Source organism: Scyliorhinus canicula, chromosome 21, assembly GCF_902713615.1.
Source record: "Scyliorhinus canicula chromosome 21, sScyCan1.1, whole genome shotgun sequence".
Classification (NCBI taxonomy): Eukaryota; Metazoa; Chordata; class Chondrichthyes; order Carcharhiniformes; family Scyliorhinidae; genus Scyliorhinus; species Scyliorhinus canicula.
Window position 1 is genome coordinate 62,916,474 of NC_052166.1, and position 9,966 is coordinate 62,926,439.

At 44.5% G+C, this 9,966-nt stretch overlaps 1 non-coding gene across 1 annotated transcript; it reads left to right on the top strand.

The window, feature by feature from the left end:
* Nucleotides 1-8,842: 8,842 nt before the first annotated feature.
* On the top strand, nt 8,843-8,915 carry trnac-aca. Its single transcript has one exon. It is a non-coding gene; the product is annotated as a tRNA-Cys (tRNA).
* The last annotated feature ends 1,051 nt before the right edge of the window (nt 8,916-9,966 follow it).

Genomic DNA, 9,966 nt, shown 5'->3' on the forward strand with positions numbered 1-9,966 from the left:
GCCAGGGGCGCGGGGGACGGGGGAGGGGGGGGGGGGGGGGGAGTAGTGGGCAGTAGCCAGGAGGTGGCTTGTGGGGATGGGATGGTCGGATACGCAGTCCAGCACATCTGGCGCTGTCTTTTCGGGTGCGATCGGTGCATGTGTGGGTGGTGTGTGTAGTCGCGGCTGCAGCTTGTCAATCCTGCGCATGTCCAGCACGGACCCGGTGATTCTCCCACTGGTTTTTTGCGTGTGTTTCAAGCGGCGCCAATGATAGCCCTTCAATTGGTGCCGATTGTTCAGCCGTTGAACCCTCGACCCTCCGTTGGCGCCAGCACTTAGACGCAGGAACGGAAGATCCAGCCCCATGTGTCATTTCTCTGAGTTAAGGATGTTACGTGGACCCCAAGATCCCTCTGTTCCTCCACACTTCCAAGAATCCTGCCTTTAGCCCTGAAGTGATTCTGAAGTGTAGTCACTGTTGTAATGTAGGAAGATTATTATGTTTGCTTGGATGTTTTAGGTGGATTGGCCATGCTAAATTGCCCGTAGTGTAAGGTTAATAGGGGGATTGTTGGGTTACGGGTATACGGGTTACGTGGGTTTAAGTAGGGTGATCATTGCTCGGCACAACATCGAGGGCCGAAGGGCCTGTTCTGTGCTGTACTGTTCTATGTTACATCAATTGCTCTTGTTTGAAGGCCAAATCTTGCAGCGGACTGAAAGTTCTGCCAGTCCTTGAGTGAGGTACTGCCGTGCATGCTCTTGAATTTAAAACATTACTTTGAATAATAGATGATATTGGGATGATTGAATGCTCCAACGCGATGTTCTGTATTTAAATAGCCGTCGTATTTAATGATACATTCCTCCTGAATGTAATTATTATAACTCAACCAAATCACAGCAAACAAAATTTCACTGTTTAATTTTTATTTTCAGATGTTGCTGTCTCCACAATTAGTTAAATCAATGAGAATACAGAGGACCACAAACTGCAAACGTATACAGTAAAAACATCCAAGCAAACATAATAATCTTCCTACATTACAACAGTGACTACACTTCAGAATCACTTCAGGGCTAAAGGCAGGATTCTTGGAAGTGTGGAGGAACAGAGGGATCTTGGGATCCACGTATATAGATCCCTCAAAGTTGCCCAGGTTGACAGGGTTGGTCAGAAGGCGTATGGTGTGTTAACAGGGGGATTGAGTGTAAGAGCCGCAAGGTTTTGCTGCAGCTTTATAAAACTCTAGTTAGACCACACTTGGAATATTGTGTCCAGCTCTGGTCGCCTCATTATAGGAAGGATGTGGATGCTTTGGAGAGGGTACAGAGGAGATTTACCAGGATGCTGCCTGCTGGACTGGAGGGCATGTCTTATGGAGAAAGGCTGAGGGAGCTAGGGCTGTTCTCACTGGAGCGAAGAAGGCAGAGAGGTGACTTGATGGAGTTGTACAAGGTGATGAGAGGAATGGATGGAGTGGACAGCCATAGACTTTTCCCCAGAGTGGAAATGGCTGTCATGAGGGGACAGAATTTTAAGGTGATTGGAGGAAGGTATAGGGGAGATGTCAGAGGTAGGTTCTTTACACAGAGAGTGGTGGTTGTGTGGAATGCACTGCCAGCAGAGGTGGTGGAGTCAGAGTCATTAGGGACATTTAAGCGACTCTTCGACAGGCACATGGACAGCAGTAAATTGAAGAGGTGTTGATCTTAGATTAGGATAAATGGTCGGCACAACATCGTGGGCTGAAGGGCCTGTACTGTGCTGTGCTGTTCTATTCTCTGCAAAGCACTTTGGGCTAGCCTGAGATTGTGAAAGCTTTGGAAATGCACGTCATTTCTTTTATTGTGAAACAAATCTGTTTTTGGTTGAGAAAACTCAAAAGTAGTGTTTAAAAACTTGTAATGTCATGTTTTTTCTCCACATTCTCCTTGTTTTTAACAACCGTTAGGATTGTGTTGTCAACAGGGAAAATGGAAGGGAAAACAAAAATAATGTCCTGTGCAGTAACAAGATTTTGCCTCTAGGTGCCGCTGGCACCATTGGCTTTGTGCTGCAGCATCATGTTGTATGAGTTTGAAAACAAGTGCGTGCATGAGTGCAGCAGTTCTACTGAATCACATTGACATGCCCCTAGATATTACTAACATTTAAACAGAGCCGTACATAATCAATTAAACTTAAACCATTCCTCAAATAAAAAATCTGATTAATCTAAATACTTGTTTTCGCTCAAAATAAAATCCGGAAATTGAAATAAAGCTGTTATCAAGAAAGAGACCGTGAAGTTTGTCACAGAAAACTAGCTGGTTCACAGATGCTTTGAAGGGAAGAAAACTTGCCATTCTTACCCAAACTGGGTCATGTGTCTCTGGAGCCCACAGCAAAGAGGTTGGCTCTCAACCGCTCTTTGAAGTGGCTGTAATAATAATAATCTTTATTGTCACAAGTAGGCTTACATTAACACTGCAATGAAGTTACTGTGAAAAGCCCCTGGTCGCCACAGTCCAGCACCTGTTCGGGTACACGGAGGGAGAATTCAGAATGTCCAAATTACCTAACAAGCACGTCATTCGTGACTTGTGGGAGGAAACCGGAGCACCCGGAGGAAACCCAGGCAGACACGGAGAGAGCGTGCAGACTCCGCACAGACAGTTTCCTCCCACTGTCCAAAGATGTGCAGGTCAGGTGGATTGGCCACAATAAATTGCCGCTTAATGTCCAATGATATGTATGTTCAGTGGGATTACCAGGATAGGGTTGGGGAGTGGGCCGAGGTAAGGATTCTCTTTCAGAGGGTCAGTGCAGACTCGATGGGCTGAATGACTCCTTCTGCACTGTAGTAATTCTATGGTCCCCAGTAACCTCACCAAATGCTCACTGTTTAAACATAAATAAAAATTAGGAGTGGCTATGGTGGAAAGAAGTGTGAGAAATCCTACTTTTTGTTCAGGAACAGAGGAACAGGATCTATCTGTTCAATATCATTCCGCCGTTCAGTTGTGACTGATGAGTGTCATTGCTTGATATCCCTTTGTACTGCTCCCCAGCACATATCCATCAACTTCAGTCTTAATCAAGTGAGAATTATTGCTTAAAACATTAACTGGAGCCCTCCCAGAGAGGTGAGCAACACTATTAACGAGCCTGGAATCTCTGATTGGTAATTTTTTTCAAATCATAACATTGGAATTAATGAAGCATTCTGTCCGATGCAGTGGCCACGGAAAGCTTCTGATAAACTGATGGTCACATTCCAGGGTAGCCTGGCTACTGTTGCGATCCCATCTCAGTAGATTGTAACTTTCGATTAAAGATTTAGGGCAGCACGGTGGCGCCGTAGTTAGCACTGCTGCCTCACGACGCCGAGGTCCCAGGTCCGATCCCTGCTCTGGGTCACTGTCCGTGTGGAGTTTGCACATTCTCCCCGTGTCTGCGTGGGTTTTACCCCCACAACCCAAAGATGTGCAGGCTAGGTGGATTGGCCACGCTAAATTGATCCTTAATTGGAAAAAATGAATTGGGTATTTATTGAAAAAAAGATTTAAAACACGTCCAACGAGACAATGACAGATCTTCCCTGGCAACTTTGCTCATCCTGAACCCACGTTTTGAAGACGTCACCAGGCACAGTAGCTCACCCACCAAGTGGCTCGCCCACCAACTCATCTGGGTTGTGGGCTCTAAATCCTTCCTGATGTTCTGATGGTGAGGCTCTTTCTGTAACATATCTTGTTTTTTGCTTTGTTCCTGGTCGTCAAATCATTGAGTATTGTCTGTTTGAGCAACGGCAGCCTTCTTTAAAGTGGAAGCTGTCCTAAAAGAATCGCCTTAGGGGCCTTTTTGCAGCGTAGATGGTCCATGGATTAAGGAGCAGCTGTCTGATCAGCAAAGGGGCCAAAGGAGCTACAATACAAGATTAGCGACAGAGAGGTAAACAACCTGATGGGTTTGTTCCATCTTTGCCAAAGCTGAATTGGAACTCAGCCCTTAAGTATTCAACTGGTGGAAATTTCCAGCCCAGAATAACAGATGCTTCCAATGTATTTAACGTGATTAGCTGTGTCTGGCAAAAGGAGCTAGAGAGCTTTCTAAAAAAAACCTTCATTATCTGTAGCGCACTAGCCAGACAACAAGAGATTATATCCATCACATGATCCTATGGAGAGAGCCTTGTCATCAATGCCCTTTTAAAATCAAACATGCACAAAAATGGTATTGTTAAGTTTCGTGTTAGTTTTTTCGTACTATTCTCTTGACTTAGTTTGAATATCAGTGGATTCCCCGAGCCCCCGGCTCATTCTTTGCACAGGCATCGAGATGGATGCGCACTTGAGCAGTGAGTGTGGATGGCATCATTCCGGCCAAGAGCATGGATGGCACGGGGGCGCAGTGGTTAGCACTGCTGCCTCATTTTGCCGAGGACCCGGGTTCCGTCCCAGCCCCGGGTCACTGTCCGTGTGGAGTTTGCACATTCTCCCCGTGTCTGCGTGGGGTTCGCCCCACAACCCCCAAAAAAAAGATGTGCAGGTTAGGTGGATTGGGCATGCTAAATTGTCCCATTAATCGGGAAAATAATGAATTGGGTACTTTGCATTTTTTTAAAAATTCAGGCCAATAGTAGGGAGGAGTGGCACAGTGGTTAGCACTGCTCCTTCACAGCGCCAGGGACCCAGTTTTGATTCCGACCTCAGTTGACTGTATGGAGTTTGCACGTTCTCCCTGTGGGTTTCCTGCAGGTGTGCCAGATTCCTCCCACAGTCCAAAGATTTTTTTAAATATAAATGTAGAGTACCCAATTCATTTTTTTCCAATTAAGGGCCAATTTAACGTGGCCAATCCACCTAGCCTGCACATCTTTGGGTTGTGGGGGCGAAACCCGCGCAAACACGGGGAGAATGTGCAAACTCCAGAGCCGGGACCGAACCTGGGACCTCGGCGCCGTGAGGCAGCAATGCTAACCACTGCGCCACCACGCTGCCCCCCACCCACAGTCCAAAGATGTGCAGGTTAGGTGGATGGACAATGCTAAATTGCCTCTGAGGATGCAATTGCAGGAATAAGGCAGGTCATTGGGCATAGGTAGTGTGCTCTTTCGAAGGGTCGGTGCAGACTTGATGGGCTGAAAGGCCTACTTCTGCACTGGATTCGGTGGGGGGGGGGGATAAGAGAGAGGACATTTCCCTCTCTCTGTCTCTGCCATTCTACAATGCCATCCCAGACTCTCCATTTCTGATGCTGGCCTCTTATGCTTCCCTATTTCTTTACCCCACTATCAGTGGCAATGCCGTCCCTTAACCATCCAATCTTCTTAAAGCCTACTTTTTTGACCCAGATTTTACTCTGGCAGTGTTATAATCCACACAAGACCTACGAGGATGGAGCAATCAGTCTCCATGTGAATCTCGCCGAATGGTCGGGGAGCCCTGGATCATTGATGATTAGGATCTGTATGAAGTCGGCCAGGTTTGGAACCTATTGTAAATATAATTGCTTTGAATAAACCAAGGTTTATTTTTATAACTGGGTTCGGACTCGTTTGTGGTCTACAAAAGGCACCAATCCCCTGCCACACCATCCTGCACAGGTATCTCCTTCCTTGTTTCAGAGTTCAGTATTGTTACTCAGCTCTGTATTTTAATGTGAACCTTTGCTACTCTATTTGAGTTGTAATTGCCGTTGAGCACCCCCTTGTGGTAAGTTCAGAAACAATACCGTCAAAATGGCTGGGGAGTAGCTGCATTATCACTGTCCTATTCTTTTGGTTCCATGGTGATTAGCTTAAGAGGGATTGGGAAAGAGGGTTGGAGCTGAAAGAAGTCTTTCCTTCGAATGAAAATAGCGATAGTAACCCTTTCAATATTAGGTTCAGTAGCTCTGCAACAGACAATGGGGAAACAAATCTAATTTTGATATTTTAAAAAGCAATGGAAATGGACGGAACAAATTAACATTAACAACTACTTCTTTGCAACGGTTTCACATTATTAGCAAACCAGCAGGCGTGGAGACTTTTAACCGAGTATGTGATGAGCTGCGAAAGATCATGCTCTTATAGGCATTATTAGGGCAGCACTGTAGCATAGTATTTAGCACTATTGCTTCACAGCATCAGGGTCCCAGATTCGATTCCTGGCTTGGGTCTGCACCTTCTCTCTGTGTCTGCGTGGGTTTCCTCCGGGTGCTCTGTGTCATAATTATACCAATATATCATGGTGCAGACACACACTGATGGACACACACAGGGACCAATCAACATGTACAAACACCGCAGCCAATCACCAATTAGAATACACACACTATAAAGGCAGAGGGCACCACGGTTCCCACTCATTCTGGGTGCTGCCTCTGAGTGTAACAGGAACTTATTCAGCCCAACACGGATTCACAACACGTGCTGAGAGAATCAACTGGTTCGGACAAGGCTTAGGTCTCTAGTTCAAAGTTAGCATTATTTAGACCCACAGTCATCGTGTGTTAGTTAGTTAGAAGTAGTTAATAAAATTGAGTTGAACCTTCACCTGTGTTGGAAGTGTCTGTTCATCTCTCAAGCCTACACAAGCCAACACAACACTCTGGTTTCCTCCCACAAGTCCCGAAAGACGTGCTTGTGAGGTGAATTGGACATTCTGAATTCTCCCTCTGTGTACCCGAATAGGCGCCGCAGTGTGGCGACTAGAGGCTTTTCACAGTAACTTAATTGCAGTGTTGGTGTAAGCCTACTTACGACAATAAAGGTTAAAGATTATTAAAGATTATTAATGCAGCATACTTCACTGTCACTGGGTCAAACTCCCTCCCGAACAGCACTGTGGGTGTACCTACACCTCATGGATTGCAGCGGTTCAAGAAGGCAGCTAACCACCACCTTCTCAAGGGCACTTAAGGATGGGCAATAAATACCGGCTTGGCCAGCTATGCCCACACCCTGTGAGGGAATTAAAAATAAAATAAACTTTCACGCTCCTCAGCATTTCCAGCATTTGGTGCCAGAAAGATAGATAGGTTTCCGATGCGACTATTTAATCAGAACCTACTTAAAGCACCCTCCCGAGTGGGTGGTACGGAACATTATCAATTTTATTTTGTTTCTTTGAGTGCTCAGAAAACTTCGAAAAATAAATCAAAAAGGGGTTTCACTTTCTGTCAAACTGGCCTTGAGTGTCTTGTTCTTATCCAGCAGGCAATAAATGGGTTTATCAGGCCCAGATCAAAGTTGGTTTGGAAATTGGACTGTACTAACTGGAAAATTCAACTAGTATCATCCCAACGCTCTGGAGAAAACTGTTTGAAATAAAATGGAATGGAGGACCAGAAAGTCCAGAATTTGGCCCTGGAAGGATTTCCCATCACGATGGGCGCAATGGGAAGATTGAAAATGAAACAGTGACACCTTTATTCAGTGTCATTTTCAAACTCCAATAAATTAACACAAATTAAATCAAGAGATAATGCATTATCATTGAGGAGGTTTAAGCAAGAGGTAAGTGCATAGTTTTATAAACAATCCAAAGAAGTATAAATCACACAACTTTATTAACAACCAGTCTGCAGTGAATTTATATACATCACTGTATGTGGTAACATTGTATTGAGGTAGTCAATTGCAAATTACTTAAAAAATAATGCTGAGGTTCGCCTGTGACAACACTTGCTAATGCGGATTTGTTCAACAATAGAAAACTGCTTCAAAGTATCAACGGTTCCAAATTAATTCGGCAGAGAAAAGAGTTAACATCAGGAGCAGCTGATACAGGGTAACGTTCGGAATTGCTTCTGGGCGGGAGATATTCCAAAGGACGAAGTCTCAAACTTGGTAAGGCATGGCAGGAGTAATTTGCCACACGGACAACATACTTGTACGTAGTTCATTGAGCGAAGAACATGACAATTGCGCGAGAGCAGCTCTCAAATTTCTACAGGGAACAGGTTTGACATTGGACAAGTAATGTGATTTTGCAAAGCCGACACTAAAATTTCTAGTAAGAAGTCTTACAACGCCAGGTTAAAATCCAACATGTTTGTATCAAACACTAGCTTTCGGAGCACTGGTTCACCTGAGGAAGGAGCTGTGCTCCGAAAGCTAGTTTTTGAAACAAACATGTTGGACTTTAACCTGGTGTTGTAAGACTTCTTACTGTGCTCACCCCAGTCCAACGCCGGCATCTCCACATCATAAAATTTCTAGGACACGTTGTGTAAGCATCAGGAACAACAGTTGATCTGCAGAAAACCAAGGTGATTAGAGTTACTATAACCTAGGGCAGTGATAGGCAACCCACGGCCTGGGGCCACATGCGGCCCATCTGGGCTCTGAGTGAGGCCCACAAGACATTTTGTTGACCTTTGTCCCCACGTAGGGTTGCCACATTGCGCTGATTTCCACCCACGCAGTTTTTTCCGACCAGTATGACTGTAGTAATTTGCACGTACAGCAAGGGTAAGTGAAACGGGGTGCCTGCTGATTACTCACAACATTGACTGGGAGAGCTGCACACTCCGTCTGTGTCAAAAGTGTAAATATTTATTTTCTTTTTCCAGTTGAAGTTGATGACAGTTGTATTAATATATAAATGATTAAGCATTTTCTATAACTTGTTCTGAAATATTCGGCTTGCATTCAATATATTTAATCTTATTCATGGGGTCACGGTAAGTGAACAATTCTGATTTCAATCTTGCGGTCCACTAAGATGAAGGAGGAGCCACATGTAGCTCACTCACTAGCCTAGGCTGCCCGTCACTGACCTAGAACCATCACAGAATTAGAAAGATTCCTTGGAATGGTCAACCAGGTAGGCAGATTCTGAACAATCTTGGCAGAAATCAATGTACCGCTAAGACAGCTGATGAGGTGAGCCAGTGGCGCAATGGATAACGCGCTTGACTACAGATCAGGAGATTCCAGGTTCAACTCCTGGCTGGTTCTTCGTAAACGTTTCGACATCAGTTCACAAACTCCAAGGCAGCTGATGAGAAGGACAGCATGATGGTGCAGTGGTTAGCACAGCTGCCTCACAGCACCGAGGTCCCAGGTTCGATCCCGGCTCTGGGTCACTGTCCACGTGGAGTTTGCACATTCTCCCGTGGGTTTTGCCCCCACAACCCAAAGATGTGCAGGTTAGGTGGATTGGCAACACTAAATTGCCCCTTAATTGGAAAAAATGAATTGGGTACTCTAAAATGGTTTTAAAAGGACAGATGTTGAAACAAGGTCAATAGTGGTTCTGGAACATGGACAAGCTAAACGTTTTTACAAGATATAAATCTCCTAATTTCACCTGATATTCCAATGAAATAAGTTCCAGAATTGCCAATAATTGCAGCAGTGAATACATCATCCACAGGTTTGGTCACAGCTTTGCTTTAAATTTAAAAAGGTGGAAAAGAAGACCAACTTATTACGCCTCAAGATCACTCACAGACAGAGTGAAAAGGTATGCAATCATTGAAAAGTAAAGCATTAGCAATGACACCGGTCTGTAGTGAAGGTCTCTGATTATGTAAGAGATGAAGGTGTAAAATGGAAACCAAGAACAAACCTTTGGTTACTCTTCTTAACCTAAAGGAGATTGCAAAAATTCCCCCTGGAATTCATTGTTTTAGACTGAGATGTGATTTGGTTACTGAGTACGTTGAAGGGACGTACCAGATGACGGTAGATGTATGATCAGGAGACCATTGTAAGGGCTCAAATTGGAAAATTTAAATTTCATTGAAGAAGTAGAAGCATGTGCTTCACTCATAAGCTAACACGTAGCAGCCACTGAGCAGAGATTATAAGAGTTTAAGCAGGTGAACAGCAGAATAATGAATATATCCAAATAAAACTGTATTACTGGAAAGGATGGCTATACTAACCAGTACTTCAAACATAAAATATTGAAACCTGCCACTTTCCCTTTCAGCCCATGGTTTTATTTGAGTTTGAAGGCAAAGTATTCATCATCATCATCATTGATTACTGCTCCAGATGATTT